General features: G+C 45.4%; 1 protein-coding gene across 9 annotated transcripts in view; it reads right to left on the reverse strand.

The window, feature by feature from the left end:
* Nucleotides 1-13,236, reverse strand: part of LOC138480737 (ras-related protein Rab-6A-like) — a 457,834-nt gene that overhangs the window by 356,382 nt on the left and 88,216 nt on the right. The gene's annotated exons all lie outside the window — the stretch shown is intronic.

The following is a 13,236-nucleotide window of genomic DNA, read 5'->3' on the forward strand; positions in this document are numbered from 1 at the left end:
GAGAAGCCTTTCTATTGCTCTACTCTTAGCAAATACCTTTCCATGCATTACCCAGATGCAGTTATTAACGCAGAAGCCATTTTAGCCTGAAGAGGTAAGATACATTTGCATTTAAATGGTTAAAACAACAATGGTGGGCATGCTATTCACTGAAAATAAACCATTGCAAGCTGCTTAAGACCGATAAAGATTCACCAATATAACGTCTAAAGCAAAAGACTTAGTAACTGTGTTATCTGGATGTGAAAGCCCTCTTGTAACCAGGAAATAAATATGCATCAACAAATGGGGATAGATACCTAGCTTACTAATGTGTTTCCTCCAATACCCTTTCAAGTACATGTGTGGGATATAAATTTAGTGTTAACATTTCTCACATGTATTCCATTTGAGCAATTGCATTCTTGCCCATTAAGGATCCTTACTCCAAAAACAATACTGCTAGTGGCAATTACTTCAGCCCGCAGGGTGAGTGAGTTGCAGGCGCTTTCTAGTAAACCTCACACCATCTTTCGCAAAGATAGTTGTTCTGAAGGTCAAACCCTCTTATCTACCGAAAATTGTCTCAGATTTTCACCTTTCACAAAAGATAACATTGCCTGCATTTTATCCTCCTCCTCACGCAAGTAAGGAGGAAGAGAGATTACACCCCAAGAGGGTGCTTAGTTTCTATATAGCAAGACTGACTACATTTCGTCAGTGTGACCAACATTTTGTAGGATATACTGGCCGCAAATTAGGGCTGGCAGTGATGAAACAAACATTGTCCAGATGGATAATTTTAGCTATAAACTGAATGTTATAGATTGGCTGGGAAAGATCCTCCGGATGGGCTGAGAGCTCATTCAACCAGGGGCATGGAGACTTCAACAGCTCTTCAGAGAGGTGTCCCTATACAAGATATTTGCGCAGCAGCCACCTGGTCATCCATGCACACATTTGTAAAGCACTACTCCCTAGACTATACTTCTTCACAGGGGGGGGGGGGGGGGAGGGTCTCTTTGCAAAATCAGTACTTCAAGATTCATATTTATGGTACTCCCTCCTCCAATTCAAACTGCTTTGGGAGCCTATCTAAGATGAGCAATATGTGGGAGGACACAATCGATTCGAAGAACAAGTTACTTACCAACTGTAAAGTTCTTTCGACTGGATGTACCTCCCACATATTCCTCATCGAGCCTCCTATGCTAACCCACAGTACAGTTTACGTGTTTTACACTCAAGGTTCCTTTAGAGCTTTTGGTCAAAGGGACACACCTGGTCTACTAATTATTGACTACAATGTACAAAAAAACAGAACTGAGGCCAACGGGCACGCTCGAGCCATTTATACTGCGGATGACGTCGACGCTCGACTGATACCGCTGAGGGACATCAACGCTGAAGACTCGAGTAGAGCGCCCTCTGGTGGAGATTTCTTTTTTCCTAAGCAGCAAAGCTGAAGGTAAGGATATATCTAAGAAGAGGAATACATGGAGGACACAATCCATTCGAAATACCTCCTTTGCCTTTTGTGGGAACGCAGGCCGAGGGAAGGCTATACGCAAGAGCAGCGTGAAGGTGAACCAGTAGTGACCCAAATAACAGTATCACAGTCCAAAATAAAGGAAATGTCCAGTCAAGATTCTATAAAAATATAAACACTTTTATAAAACACACTATCTGCACATAGAACGAAATGAGATCACTATACAAAAACCCACCCCAGAGGAAAGAACATACAATTCGACAGACTGGAGAAAGTAGCAGTCTGAGATTAGTTCCAGGGGTGGTAGGCAAGATACTACTGTAAAAAAGATATTGGGTTGAAAACAGCAACTATTGTGACCTAACCAGTCTAGGGTGCTAGTGGACTGTGGGGGCAGTTCAGTGTCACAGTACCTGGATTCAGTTCTTGGTGTGCTGAGGCATCTCACCCGGTCTTGAACGATGACGTGAGCTGATCAGGCTCTGTTTGGGCACGTAGGATTGTGGAGGCCCGGTAGTAAACAGGTGTCCGGTATGGTGGAATGCTGGTGCTATGTGTGGCGGAACGGCTGCAGGTCGGAGAGGTCCTAAAACGCTTTATAGTTGGCCCGGCCATGTCACGCTTTGGCCGCAGGGAGAGGTGGCGAGTGACGCTTCAGTGTTTAGAGTCGGCAGGTGACACTGTTTAAGTGGTGATTGAGGGTGTGTCCATGCGCAGTGAATGAGGCAGTGGTTCTTGGGCTAGCTGGGTCGAGCCACGGTTGTAACCTCCGGTTAGAGTTGGCCAGTGACTCTCCAGAGATTTGATTCGGGTGCTTTGGGCCTAGCGGGTGGCGTGCTTCGCTAGGAGACACGATGCAGTGTCGAGCTGGTTTAGATGAAGTGCAATCGTTCGGCTGGTCGGAGGAACGCAGACACCAGCGCCTTCCCCATAGTTCAGGAAGCGGGGAACATAGGGCTTGTCTGGTCCGCTGGCTGCTGTGAGGCCTTCACAAAGGGCGCAAGGACAGGATGCTCCAGTTCAGGGTCTCTCTTCTGGAACAGAAGAGCAGTTGCAGAGTGCTTGGTAATGGTCCACAGTGGAGTCCGGCAGTGAGTCCAGTCCGACCCATTTTACCGGCAGTGTCCTGTGTTTTGCTTTTTGAATTCGAACTGGTTACTGTTGCTGTTGGCAAAGAAAACTGCTGGCACCTTTAACTAAAAGGAGGAGCCTACTTAAGGGCAAAGAGGCGCGTGGCACCAGCGTGGAGTCCGGCAGACCCGAGCAGCCCGCACAGACTATGGAAAGACTGCTGCTCTCTGCAATACGTTGACATTGCTGCCAGCCCGTCAGATTGATGAAGCAGTTGCCGACACTTGGAGCAGGTCCTGAGGGGGCAAGCCCGATGACCAGGGCTACGACTTCAAGCCGTAGATGCCTTGTGTGAAGGCCAACAGGCGGAGATGTTGGAGTCATCAGCCATGGCCATAGAGAAGGTGAGTGGCGCTGCGCCTGTTTGTATTGACCCATTCCATTCACCTTCTGTGCACCAGCCCCCGCCCTTGTCCGCGTCCTTGCTCTCCCCCGCCTCACCAACTGCCTCTACTAGTGCCATGGTGCGGAGAGGAAATAAACAGGCTATGCGAAATAAAGGGTTTACAGCCCCGGCAGAGTTGGATCCAGTCGAAGACATCAATATCAGCTTAGACATCACAGATGCTGAGCTACTGAAGGCCAATTTGATACAGGTTGAAGAACAGCTGATGAAGCTGGAGCGTTGCTATCTGGCGTCTGACGAACGTGACAAACTCATTACACTAATAGAAAAGCTCCCAAGGCAGCAGGAGTTCAGGCAGCTGGAGCCGCCCCAAAAGGACGCAAGTGCAGCTCATCAACAGCGCTCATGCACTTGCTTATCAAAATGACGTACTACAGGATATAATCACAGAGTGACACTGAGGGCGGAATGCTCAGCCTCGAGCTGAAGACCCCGAAGGGCTGCTGAATTACACAAATGGGATGGTGGAGGCGAATGTGAATGCGGTAACATCCAGAGCGGATACATCAGGGCGCTCACACAATACAGAAGGAATACATGCATGTAATAGTACTCAGAGCAAGAAAAGAAAACATTAATATCACTTTGTGAGCACGACAGCGCAACACAAAGGAACTCGCCAAGCAAGTTCAATGAATTGGCAAGGAGAGAGGCGCGTTTAGCTACGCAACTCAAATCTGATATTCTTAATTTGAGAGAACCCTAAACGAAAGTTGTGGTCGCCCAGCAGCAAAAGAGGGCACCAGGATAAAACAGTGTGGCATCTCAACATTGGCCTCTATGAATAATTCAGAAAGCTTGGTGGACAGTGCGGGTGGAGGTACTGTAATTGGAGATGAGACGAGTACCCTTTTCAGTAAAAAATAAGACCAGCACAAGCTACCAGAGCAGCCTCGAGTCAAATGACCTCAGAACAAGACTCTCAAAGGGTAAGGTATGCCCGCAGTCCGGCGCATTGAATACATTGTGTTTGGGCTGCTCCTGTCCGTTGAGTGACCAGTGACAGGCAGACTTGACAGGAAATAGTTAATGTCAGCTATCTGTAGCAGCAGGACTACATATACACAACAATGTGATGGCACATTGACAATTTCTATGGCCCCTTTTGTCAAACTTTATGAGTCTTTGCATGACCACTTAAAGGATCACAACACCCTACTGGCCATGATCCACTCCAAACATTTTTCTAGAAGCCTTTACTGTAAACATTCATAAGAGATTGGATGAGGAAGCCGAAACATTGGTAAAATGGCACAATAGGTAGGAGGGATCTGGCAAGAAACGTGCTTGCAGAGAAAAAAACTGATGTAATCGAAGCACTGATGGACTGCACAAAATGTATGCGGCACAATTTCCATGAAATTAGTCCCCACACAGGGAAATCAAGAAAGTCATTGCAGCAGAAAAAAAAATAAGTGATAAAATGATGTATAGTAATGAAAGAGAAAACATCACAAATGGTTTATTTGATAACATTGGTACAAATGAGAAGGATCATGAAAGAGAAAGGGCTTCCAGAGGTGCAAGGCACAATGGGTAATGTAAATAGCAATAAAGACCCAACAATATATATGTGGTTGATTTAACACAGAGTTGAAAGAGTTGACGGAACAAAGGGAAAGGGGGTGAGGGGGGGGTAGTTCATTCTCAAAAGGCAACCGAAGTGTCAAGTGATGAGAGCCACAACATCCGATGTGCACGACAAAATGGAAAAACACAGTAACTGCAATGGCAGCAGAAATGGAATAAAGAATCCATTTTTGATTAACAAGATAACCGATTCGCAAAGTTTTGGCATCTTCAATAAAAATTTGCAAACGGAACCAGTGACAACAAATCCAAGAGAATCCCAAGAGCATGTGCAAGGAACAACCAAAGGAATGGGGATGAAGAATTCATTCTAGAAAACGAAATCTAATGGATCAAGGGTGTTTATTAGAAATCTAACTACCCCCGCCCACCAACTGCACTGTTCCATCGGAAAAATAACAAAAAGGCATTAGTGGAGAGTGGAGCGACGAAAGAAAAACCTAGTGTACATCAGCCGAAAATAGACGACCACCAATGCCAAAAAAAAAAAAAAAAAAGTGCTCAAAGAGGATGAAACTGAACAAAGACAGCTGGATGAAAATGAACTATTGGGAAATCTATCAACGTACTTGGACGATAACAAATAGTGGAGCAGATCCTTGTAAGAGCCAACAAAAGAAAACACTTTTAGTAGGCCTACAAGGCTGCCTGAAGACTCCAAACTAAACCATAATGGAAAGAAGGAAGATTGAGTGCCATGGGAAGACTGAGGCAATTCATGAGCGTCCGCGACTGATAAGCAAAGGAACATGCACACACATCGAGAAGAGTTCAGTGAGAAAGGTGGCATTAAAGAATGACCCTTTTCCAACCCAAATCCAAAATTTGCAATGGCCCAAGTCCAAAGGAGGGGAGAAAAATGTAATTGTGACACTCAGGGAGGAGTCACACAAGGAGAGAGATTGGGAAACTTCAACTGGAAAACCTTCTCGGAGAAAAATGAAGTGAACCTGAACAGGCGCACATAATGAAACTGCTATATTGCGTTACCATATTGAGAACTATTTCATCGGATGACATCAACATAGTCAAGTATGTAACAGAATCGCGTTTGGATTGGGTAATCCTGCACGTGAATACGAAAATCATTCAAAGTACCTTATTAGAAGCAAGAACAGCGCTACTCTCGTTCACATATGAGCTGACTCGGTACACTCAATACCCTGGTGATAAAGAAAAGGTGGCAAAGGTCCCAAAGAGAAATGAGGGCATTGATGATACCCAAAATGAAAGAAGAGCAATCCTAAAGATATGATAGGTTATTTATTACACGCTTCATACTCATAGGTTTCGAAGAGCGGACCCGGGGATCGAACCTGTGGTGATCCGTGTCGTCTTGCTTCCAAGGCGAGCACATTGCCCCCGAGTTATCCTCCCAAGACAATGTACGACATGGTAAAGACATGGTACGAAAGAAGAGATTTGTAGAGAGGCAAACAAGCTACAGGTTGATAATTGTAAACAAGCAAGAAGGAATGGAGAGAGACTCTTGCCACTATTAGCAAATTAAAAATCCAGAAAACATGTGAAGGAACCTTAATATTGTGGAACACAAGAGGTTTCACACACTTGTTTAATGAGGTGGGTTTAAACAAGCAGGCATATACCATAGTCTGTTTACAAGAAACTTGGCTGCTTGAAACACCGGTGAGCGATGAGTATATAATTATACTTAATGCAGCAGAAAAAACAATTAAAAAAATAAAATCGCTTGGGAAGACCAAATTCAGGTCTAATAACTATGGAAAGAAATACAAATGCGTGTAAGGGACCATATTGCAAAATGCAAGCTATGACAAAGATAATGCGGAATACCTGATGATCATTAACCCCTATTGGAACCCAGCCATGATTACTTCAGGACATTTTATAGCTCTGTAATGAAGATGGTAGATGATTGTGGTACTGAATATAATAACGCCCATATTATTGTATGCAGCGACATGAATGTAAGACGTATCAATGCTGAAGGGAAACTAATTCTGCAGATGGAGATTCAGATCGAACAAGCCAAAGACTGTGGCGAGCGATGGGCACACAAATTGAACACAAGAAATTGTGTTATGCTAAATGGGCAAACCTGTGGTGACATTCCAGCAAGACCAACTTGGCAGAGAAATGGGTGTCACAAAACTATATGGTCATCGGGAAATTTCCTACACAACATAATTGAGCTAAAAGTGATCGGAATGGAAAACAGCGATCGTGACACCTTAAACATGCGATGGTCATTGAAAGCACAAAAACACTGCGAACTATACACTGGCCACCTGGAAATAAACCAAGGGCACAACCGACTGAGAATAAACCCAAGAGATCTTAAAGCTAACAATGGCTTTTGAAAAGATGAACAAAAAAATGTTGGGATCCCAAATGATCTGCCTCTTATGGCAAGTTATAAAACAATGAAGACAGGTTTCAAGCGGGATCATCATGAACTAAAGCATATGAACAGCCACAAAGCTGCAGCAGAAAAAGAAATGCTGAGAAGAGACAAAGCGATAACTTTTTTTTTTTAAAAAAGCGTACAGAATCAGATTGGGAACAGGCAATAAAGAAAAGGAAGCAGTGCTACCGGAATTGGCTTCTCATTCAAAATGCTTATGGATCAAGAGCAAGCAGAAAACAAACTTCAATTCCATTTATGCGCACCACGCAGGGGAAATATGGCCAATAATAAACAAAGGGACATTGTCACAGAAGGCCCTAATGAGCAACAATGTGAACGCTGATGGATGGGTAAAACACTTCTAGTGTCTTTGCAAAACCTAGATTATCTTCAGAAAAAAAACTGTGGTACGAAATGTAATACCGAAATCCCATGGGACTTCAAAGAGATGAAATTGAGGATGCTATACACAACTTAAAGAACTCTTTAGTGGCAGGTCCCGATGGGTTGACGAATATTATGTTATAGCAAAACAAGGAACATTGGGCAGCCTTCATTGAAGTTCTCATTCATTATATATCGAAGACCAAGACGATTCCACGTTCATGGAAATCGGCGGTAGTTGTTCCCAAATTGCAAAAAGGTTGATAAAGCTGACCCAAACAACTACTGTCCGATTGCCCTATTAGATGTAAGTGGGAAAAGTATTTGCCTCCCTTGTGCAAAAGAAACTGTCTAAATGGGCAGAAGATGAAGGAAATACGGATGCGAGAGACTGGCTTTACCAAAGGCGTTGGGACAGACTAAAACCTCCTACTGTTGAACCTATTGAAACTAGAGACACTGAAAGGGAAAAAACCTTGTTCTTTGCCTTTATCGACCTACGCCAAGCGCTTGACAGTGTAATAGATCATTACTCTGGAACAAGCTGAAGTCGTGGAACTGTCCTAATGACCTGCTGCAAGCCATTATAGCCTTACATTATCAGTTACCTATACGTATTAGACTAAATGCCAAAGGAGAGCTTACTGAGGTAATACAAACTGAAAAAGACCTCAAGCAAGGCTGTCCCCTCGCCGCATTAATCTTCAAACTCTTATCTAGCGGACTTACCTGCGGCATTGGAAATAAGTAACATATTTCCACCAAGTGAAATATTGTTCATCGGATATCATGTGTCATATATGCCGTTAACTTGGTTGATATGACTCAAACTGCTGTTCAGAGACTAATAATCCAACTTCAAGAGTACCTTAACAGAAACGAGCAGGTAATCGATGTAACAATCAAAAATGATGGCTTTCGGCTCGAATCTTGGGAAAAAAGGAAGGACCTTTCAATGGCGAGCAGTTTGTGAGCAAATTGAAGGAACAGACTCAATTAGTCATCTAGGAATTCTCTTCAATAAATCTTTAAGAGTGGCAGTAGATGCTGGATTTGAAAGCAAAGATGAAAAGGCTAACCTTGCAGGAAAAATATGGGAAATTTACAGTGAAACCACTAATAATGTTTTACACGCAGAAGGTCACAGCGACAATTACATATGGAAGCTAAACAGGACTGAACATAAGTTGGTCAACATGGAATGTTTTAGAAGGGTACTTCTGGGGAAAGGTCCAGCACATGCCAAGATATGTACCGCAGCAATCCGCTACGGATTGGGGTTACAATCACTGCAATCTAAATAGATGTACAAGAAATGTTTAGATCAGCTAGATGCCTTAGACATTTGGATGGACACTAAAAAAAAAAAAAAAAAAAAAACAACCCTGCGCTGCAAAATTTTTTTACATCTGAGACTCAACTTGTATCCAACTAAAGAAGTCTTGTACATGAGACATTCTGGTAACGTCATGGATAACCAGTGTTGTGCTGCAACAAAAATGGGGAGTCAGTACGACACTTGATAACAGAATGTACAGCATGGATCACAGAAAGAGGTTTCTTTCTAGTGAAGTTTGCGCTGAACAGTCTGGACATTAAAGATTGGTGGCAGTTAATTCTGCAGGGCGGAAATCACATGTGCGATGATCGACTTTATGGACAAAATCTTGAGTAATGAATCGTAGATTTAAGGGCTGGGTATGTCAAAGGAATAATATAGTAGGTTGACTAAAGTTAACAATGGGAGGGGAAGAGGACATTAAAGCAAGGAAGATGGAATTTGGAAATTTAAAGGAAAAGTAATAAAACGTTGGTAATAAACTGAATTACAATAAAAAAATATTTTTAAAAAATTGTACCAGCACTGGTCACTTCCAATGATCCCTGGGAGTGGTTAGGGGACAGATCATCTTGGATGACTCAATACTCACCTCAGGCCGAGGGATTTGGACAGTGCAACTGACCCAAAGGAAGTCCAGGTGAGAATGTTCAGAAATTCTATTAAGCAGATCCTTGAGGAACTGAGGGCATTCTGCTGAAGGGGTGCAAGACTCCTTTTAAAAAGGCAGAAGTCCTCTCCCCAGGATATTAGTCTAAAGTTAGCCTGCTTTAGGGGACCAATCCCTGCTCCTGGCTGGAGTGGACTTCACCCCATTGATCTTGCACTGAAAGTGCTTTGTTCCAGAGGAAGTGGAGGAGACCCGAACGGGGAAGAGAGACAGTGAGTAACAAGACGGTGGAAGGCTTCTTCCAGTGTTCAAAGCACTCCTGCCTATCCTACTCCCACCCACTTCCCTCCCACTGACAACAAAGCCAGTTAGCTCAGTTGGTTGGAGCATGGTGCTGATAACGCCAATGTCGCGGGTTCTGTCCCTGCACTGGCCAGCATTCTATCTGAACGGGGGATAGCACAGGGGCAACGCGCTGGTCTTGGAAGCAAGATCACGCAGAACAGAGATTCGAATCCCGGATCCACGCTTAGAAACCAAACTCTGGTATGGTATTAGGCGCATTTTAAATGAGCAATTAAATAAAAATAAAAGACCTCTGGATATGCACCACCCTGGTGTGAGGCTACGCCTCCTGAATGGGTGTGCTCTTCTGATAACTGGGCCCGGGATAGCTACCTGCTGTGTGGCCATCTCTGTGGTAGGGAGGGGTTACCGGCCCTCACAAAAAAAAATAATAAATAAAATTTCACACAAAAAGAAATCAAGGAGAGGCTGGTTCCTGTCCTGCATTTTGCAGTATCGGCCAGTCTGACCCGAATACACATTCCCTTTGTGACGAATCCCAGGATGTCGTCACTGCTTCCGCAGGGTAGCTCCTTCCCATAATGCCAGGAATGCGAGACCGTTACACTATAGACCCCCTGGGGGTGGTACTCAGCGGGTAGATCTCATGGGTGGGGAAGCCCCCCTATGGGACCAGTGATGACTATTGTGGGAGAAAGCTGTATCTGCCAAACACCTACACCTCCACCTCCCCTTCACCCGCACTCTCTCCAACCCTACCCTCCTATTCCATATACTCCTAGAACATGAAAGGATTGAGACGAGGAAGAATAGGGGTAACTATCATGAAGATCTAGGCCAAGAAACAGACAAGGAAGAGGTGCAGATCTGCAAGGATCAAATATTAGAACCTGAGAGAATGATCTAGTCTCCAATTACAGAATGTACTGGAAAAGTTAAAGGACATCAGTACCGTGCACTATCACCACCGGAGTGGTCCCCTGGCGCTCTGGCGGCTCTGAAAGAGGAAGGGAGGGGTGGTTAGTGGGAAAAAGCTTGAAAAGTGCAAGAGAGCAGTGATGCGCTATTGGTGGCCTTGGCCCGGGGGGTCCGTCGGCTGGGCTTGGGGTGATTTGCGGCCGGTAGTCGTCGTGTACTGTTGTGCGGGTCTATGTGTTTTTTTGTTGTTGCAATGTAGTGAAGTTTTTGCGGTTTGTTGTGCTGTAGGTTTGTGGTTGTGGTTGGTTTGGAGTTTGAGAGGTGTATGCAGAGGGGGGAAATTGTTCGTGCAATTGGTTAGTTGGCATCAGTTATCCTGAATTGAGGTGCTGGGCTTCTGTAATCTCCCCAATTGGGGTTCGGGAGCACCCCTGGGACTCTGTCCTGATCTGGGTCTGTCCAACCTCCGAGGTCCCTTTCACATCTGGCCCCCTCCTCCCTCAGTCTTCCCTTCCCACTCATATGGCTAGCGCACTTGCCAATATCCCGATAAATTCCGACATAAAAACTAAATGGGCTCACCCAGCAGGCAGGTCCTACCTGGAGGAAGCCATGAGCATGGCAGACACTCGCCGGGGAGACCACAACACCAGAAGACAAGAAGCAAGGTGTCAAGGGGACACGCAAAGGGACGTAGAACTGAGAGGCTCGGTGGGTAGAGCAGCGCAGCAGAGGGGATCACCCGGTCTGGCAGAGAGACACGCCAAACAGGGTCAGAAGCTGCAGAGCCACTGCGGCATGCCGGAAAGAGCCCTAGAGCGCTGGTGAGCTAGTGAGACACAGGGAAGCCTGCAACCAGCCAGAGTGCTGCAGCAAAGACCCTAAAGGTATTTGGGTATCTGAGCCTATGGTTGGGGTCCCCAGAGGGTACAAGGAGCCCTAAAGAGAACAGTGACTGAAGAGTCAGGGAAAGCGGATAATCCCTACAGGACGTTAGCAAGAATATCATTAAGACACTATAAAGAGAATAGGATCTTGGACCATTCCAAAAAAAGAACATATCACGTAACCAAGTTACCTAATCTTCTTAATGACATTACTTAGAGAGAAGGCAACCTATGGCTGTCAAATATCAGAAGAAAGTCTGAAGAAGGCTATGCGAGTGACTCCTCCGAACGCAGTGCTTGGCAGAACAATAAACAAAGTCTGCATATGGAAGTAAGAGACTGAAGAGAACTGAAAGTAATTACATATAAACACAGAGATTGGCAGCTGAGCAAACCAAGTCCGTGTTTGAGGTTCAGTGCCTGGCAGAATGAAACCATGTCTCCCAACCAGAGTCAGGGACCCACCACAGCTTGAAGTAACATCCAAACTGCCCTTAGTCGCAGTACCCGTTAGCAAAAGGAACCAGGTTTGCCATCCGGGATCTGGGACCCCCAGAGACAGTAAAGAAGCCTGAGAAAGGAAGGTTGGACGAACTGGGACATTCCCACACTAATTGTTGAATTGTCTCAAACCATCCCCAGTTTTCCTCCGGTTTAAGATACTTTAACTATTGTTCTCCAGCATGGGTCTGGCATGGCTTCACATGCTCATCAATAACGAATGCACAGTACACATTACACAACCACAGGTGGTGGCAAGGCACAATAGAAGTAATCAACACTTACCCCTGGAACAGACTCACCTTAAGCGAACAGGTTGGACTCCTCCCTGGAATACCTGTCGACACAGTAGAACTTCGTGAAAGTATGCGTGGACCTCCACATTGCAGCCCTGCAGATGTCGAGCAGTGGCACACCAGACAGGAACGCTGTTGTCTCTGATCGCTCTGGTGGAGTGGGCTCTCAGGCAGCCCGGCAGAGGCTGGTTCGCCAGCCAATGACAGTGCATGATGCAGCCGGAGAGCCATCTTGAGATGGAACCCTTGGACAAGGCCTTCCCACGGTTCACAGGTCCAAAGTTCACAAACAATTGAGAAGTCTTCCAAAAAATCTGTGCATGCAACATAGAACTTCAAGGCACAAGCAACGTCCAGCGAATCCAAGGCCCGTCAGCCAAAGTTTTGGGATGAAAACAGGCCACAGCAAGCGCTTGTTGAAGTGGCATTCCGACGGAACCGATACGATAGGTTATTTATAACGCGCTTAATACCCAGAGGTTTCTAAGCGCGGACCCAGGGGTCGAACCTGTGGTGCTGTTGTCTTGCTTCCAAGACGACCATGTTGCCTCTGAGCTATTCTCCTGAGACATCATATCCTTTGCCTCGATTTGTGGAAAGTCAGATATGACTGCTTGCAGGATAGGGCCTGGATCTCACCCACACGTCTGGCTGAGGTGATGGCACCAGGAATGCAGTCTTCCACAAGAGAAACTTGAGTGGGGCTTGATGCATAGATTCCAAAGGTGCCCCCTTGAGTCTCGTCAGAACCACGTTGAGTTCCCATGCCGGGGCAGGCACCTTCACCAGAGATAAAGATCGAAAAAGCCTCTTGAGGAACTCCTTGACTAGTCTGTGGGACCAAAGTGAGGATCTTCCCAGCGATCTGGTGTAGCGCAAGATGGCCACCAGGTGCACCTTGATGGAAGTGTGAGCCAGCCCAGCTTTGCCAAGGACAGCAAGTATTGAAGAATCCGCAGAGCCGTGACTGTCAGAGGGGGTAATCTGTAACCGGCACCATGTAACAAA

Source organism: Ambystoma mexicanum, chromosome 5p (assembly GCF_040938575.1).
Source record: "Ambystoma mexicanum isolate Mex_15411 chromosome 5p, UKY_AmexF1_1, whole genome shotgun sequence".
NCBI lineage: Eukaryota > Metazoa > Chordata > Amphibia > Caudata > Ambystomatidae > Ambystoma > Ambystoma mexicanum.